This window comes from Nannobrachium achirus (assembly GCF_963921795.1).
Source record: "Nannobrachium achirus genome assembly, chromosome: 4".
NCBI lineage: Eukaryota > Metazoa > Chordata > Actinopteri > Myctophiformes > Myctophidae > Nannobrachium > Nannobrachium achirus.
The window spans coordinates 69,835,707-69,840,456 of record NC_137813.1 but is presented as its reverse complement, the minus strand read 5'-3'; the positions used below and the strand labels follow the sequence as shown (position 1 = coordinate 69,840,456).

At 40.5% G+C, this 4,750-nt stretch overlaps 1 pseudogene across 1 annotated transcript; it reads right to left on the bottom strand.

The window, feature by feature from the left end:
• Window positions 1-3,024: 3,024 nt before the first annotated feature.
• Window positions 3,025-4,198, bottom strand: LOC308283165 (zinc-binding protein A33-like; annotated as a pseudogene). Its single transcript has one exon. The product of its transcript is annotated as a zinc-binding protein A33-like (transcript).
• Window positions 4,199-4,750: the final 552 nt, after the last annotated feature.

Here is a 4,750-nt window from a genome sequence, read left to right as displayed (position 1 = left end):
GACAACACTGAGCTAGCTTCTCGTTGGCTTCCTTTCACTCTTTTCCAGAGTCATCCTTCTGTTTTCGCTCACTTATTCGCTCATTTCTTCTGCATGTCACTCTTTCTATTTGATATTATTTGTTTCGGTTTGGGTTTCTTCTGTATGATAATCATCATAATCATAATTATAAAGTTCTGATTAAATGTGTCCTGATGTTAACAATAACATTTCATGTTACCGGTACATATTAAACAGATGTTTCATATTGTGTGTCCTTACAAGTGATGAGGCTCAGGCTGCCAGCCTGCATGCCACACACAATATTGCCACGCTCAATATTCTTTTCAAGCCTTTATTTCATGTTTCATTTTAGAAGAAGTCATTCTTTTTTCAAAGTTGTCCATTCAAGCCCAAAGATGTATATGTAAATGTAAAACATTTACAATCCAAGCCTGAAATCGATCAAAACACATGAGTAGAACCCATTGAAATATGTACAACCCTACACATTCCAGGAATATTACACATTACAAGAATAACTCAACATGAAAGCTAAATATCTGTTATAATATTACATCAATATGATAGTTCGGTTGTACAGTAGATTCCTACAACATTGTAGTTAATGTCCTGATAAAATATAGAGATAGGCTACTTGTGATAAGTAACACAATATTCTCACCAGCTGAATGAAGCTGCTTTACAAGGTTTGAATTTTGTGTTGAATGTAAATATTTAATTTGTTTTTCTTTCTGGCAAATTGTTTCAAACGTAAAAGTTCAGTTCATTTTGTGAATGAAAACAAACTCAACTTCAGTTCATTCAAACAAAAACTACAAACAAACAGTTTATGACACACAGTCAATAGATCAGTCAGTCCGTCAGTGTGAGAATCCAGTCCAGGTGTTTGTGTTGGTAAACAGTGAGCAGAGTGGATATCAAGATGATTTGATCATAGATGACTGTCAGTGATGATGAATGAACACTTTGATAAACAGTGGCGGCTCCAGGCAATTTTTAAAGGGGGTGCTGGAAGGGAGCTTGGCTATTAATGGAGGTGATAAGTTAGTAGTTGTGGTCGTGGATATAGCCTACCAATTTGAATATACAAGAGCCTCAACAAACACAAAACCATGCACATTATGTAGGGACCAACAATGGCATCTTTAAACAACATATTTGTATTTTATTTGTATTTATTTTGCTGGGCTCCACTAGCCTACATAAAGCCAAAAATCTTAATAAACAGCAGTGCAAAATCCACTATTCTGCTAAACAAAACAAACAAAAAAATAAATAAATAGCATAGTGTACTATTATTGAAAAGAAAAAGTCTTTAGTGAAATCACTGTTCAGTCAAGAAATGGCCATCAACAAAGGACCCCATGATATAGGTCCAGGCACAGACAATTTCTGTTATTTTCTCCTAGAACTAAGCAGGAACTGTTATCCCTGTGCCAAACTTACTGTATTACAAAACAAATGTATTTTACGACAATTTCTGACAACTCTTTTTCCTAGAACTAAGCAGGAACCCTTATCCCTGTGCCAAACTTACTGTATTACAAAACAAATTTCCCTTTTATTTATTTTTTACATCAAGGTACACAATATAGGTACAGGCCCGTATAACCAATTTCTGACACAACTTTTTCTCCTAGAACTAAGCAGGAACCATTATCCCTGTGCCACACTTACTGTATTACAAAACAAATATAGTTAGGCTGTGCTGCGGGGGGTTGTGTGATTCCAGCTTTCAGGCTCAGCTCATTTGCTCGCTTCCTAATATCGTTCCATTCAACCTCAGTGCGTTTTTCGGAGATGGAACTGATAACGGACTCGGCCAGGTCTCCTGCTGCTGCTAGATCGAGACTGGGGGACTGCAACTGATCAGACATGAATTTTGTCAGTTTGAATAAATCTTAGAAGAGAGTCAGGTGCAAAACAAACGTCTCGTCTATGATAGCGGATAAAGCCCTGGCCTCAGCATTCCTGCGTAGGTTTGGCTGGCTGGTCGGAAAAAAAAAATGCCTGCATGCAAAACAAAAGGCTGCGTCCCGGGTGACACTGTATTCCAGCCAGACGTAATCATCATACCAGTGCTTATTGACGCTCATTTTCTGATTTCCAAACGTCTCAGCTCGGTATGATTTCAACATTGGACGCCTTGGTCCTTCATTTGGCTGTTGGCTGACATCCAGGGTATCAACACTGTCACTGGCAGCCGCCGTGTTGTTGTTGATCATGTCATCATCGCTGAATGTAGCAGCACCACCACCGAGCTCCCCCTCCTCCTCCTCCTCCTCGTCTTCGATATTGATATTGTCGTCTTCTTCTAACGGAGCTTGAGACTTCTCCGCCTCCATAGGATTGGCATTTTCATCCACATTTTCCAAAACGCGAGGCCGCCTGACCAAGAAACGATCCATTTTCTGTGTGCTCTGTGTTGTGTAGCATCAACAAACCGCCCGCCGCGTGCAATTACTTCCGCTTCCCAGCTTCAAAGCTTGTCAGGTGCTACCGATCAGGTACCGTAAATAATGTAATATAGACTGTGTCAAGTCAGTCAGTCAGTCAGTCGATAATACATTCAAGAGCGCCAAACCTTCGCCTATTAATACATAGGATATTAATAATATGACCAGTAAATAATAAATAATGATAAATAATGTCACAGATTTTAACAAAGATTATTTTATTTGATGACAGTGAATGAGTGAAAATATATATATTTTGCTTGAGCATTTCTTGGGGGTGCTACAGGGGTGCTATGGGCTTTTTTGGAGGTGCTGAAGCACCTGCAGGCCCCCCCCCAGCGCCGCCAATGTTGATAAAGGAGCTTATGTACAGTATATAACTCTAATGAGCTGCTGCTGCTGTATTAAATATCTGACCGTTTTGCTGCACTAATGAGAGAGTTGCTCCACTGATCCTCTCTATTGCTAAACTGAAATACTGAATGACAGATAAACTTTATTTTGTTACTTAAAGTCATACTAGTGTAATGCGGCTGTTTTTGTTCTGTACATCACCTCAATGCAATCACTTTAACATCCCAAAGAGAGATGCATCAACTTGAAAGACTTTGATATCAGTAGTTGTGTTACCACCTGTATTTCCAACAGAGATATATGGGTACAGTTTCTCATTGAAAGTCTTTATGAGTATAGATGTGAGTCATAACTTCAGGGTTGTAGAAGGACACCTCCCCCCTGTCATAGTCCAGCTGGACTTATCTTCAATGCGAGGGTTTTTCTAAGCCCATTAGTGTACTTCCCACTTCTCTGCCATAAACACCAAAATCCATATTTTGGTGAGACATTGGGTATCTCTCCCTTCCTGTCAACTGACTCTTTAGCCAAACCTATATTCCAGTCAGAATTCTCTCCCACCTCGACCTCCCAGCTGTGTTTTCCTGAACTGAAGCCCTCTGAACCCAGAACAGTGGCATACTTAGTGAACCTCTTTGGGTTGTCTGGATGCTGCTGCCTTGTGTCTGCAGACTTTGCACGTCTCACACTGAGCAGGTTTTCAGACAAATAGAGCCAGCGGTTTGCTGTGTCTGGGTCCAGAATGACAGGAGTTAACTTGACCTTCTCCTTCATCTTCTCCCACACTCTGAAGGTCAGGTTTTCCAGGTGTTTGGCCACGTCTATCAGCGCTCCAGAGACCAGCTGTGGTTTTGACAGTGTACACTGGATTCTGGCGTTGGTCTGAATGCGTTTATAACTGCTGAGAAATGACACACTGGGTTTCTGCAGCTCCTTTTCTACAGCAGAGATGCTGTCTGAGAGAGAGGAGATCTGATAATAAATGATCATCAACTCTCTTCTGACAATCTCCCCCTTCTGCTTCTCTTCCTCCCTCAGAGCAGCCAGTCTGGTCTTCTCTTCCTCTCTCAGGAACTGGTGCATCTTTTCAAACTCTGCTATGATCTGCTTCTCTGTGGTCACCACATGCTTCTTGTTGTGTTGAACCACTTCATTGTATGTCTGTTCAAACTCTTTATATCTGTTCCTCTTGTCCTGTAGAGACAGAGGTCAGGCCTCAGTTGGTCCTTCAGGTTATTGACTGCTTGTCCAATAGGAAGCAGCTTGTGACCACGGTGGTGAGGGAAGTCACAGAAATGACACACAGCTCTCTGTTCTTCCTCACAGAACAGCTTAGCTTCCTCTCGATGTTCACAACGCAACACCTTGACTGTTTTCTCTGCCATTTCCTTTGGTGTGCAAAGTGTCTTATATAACAAGACTGGCCAGTTTCACATCCAACCTCAACTCAGTGATCAGTGATGTTGCCAAACAGCGCTGTAGAGAAAACAAATGTTTGTCAGGTTTTCTCAAGTGTTCAATAAGTGTGATTATCTCATTTGCTTCAATATCTTTCAATGAATGACCAGATTAAACCCGCTTAAAGTCCCCTAACAGTCCTATAAACCTGTATTGCTGTGTGTAAATCTTACTGCTTACAATTGCATCACAGCGAAGTTTAACAATGATAACACTAACGTTAAAGTTATCTTTAACCACGTACATCCTATAGGCTTACAGTAGCTGATCATATCCCCATGGGCTACAATAACTATCTTGTCCCCCCCAGATTATAGGGCTGCCAGGTCTCAAGTTTTTATGGGCTCAATATTTGTCATTTATGTACACAATAAAGTATGTAGCGGTATATCAATTATTATACATAATTTCATGTCTTACAGATACTTAGATTACATTTTAATTCACTAATTAATCAAATCATTGGCAATGGCAAGATA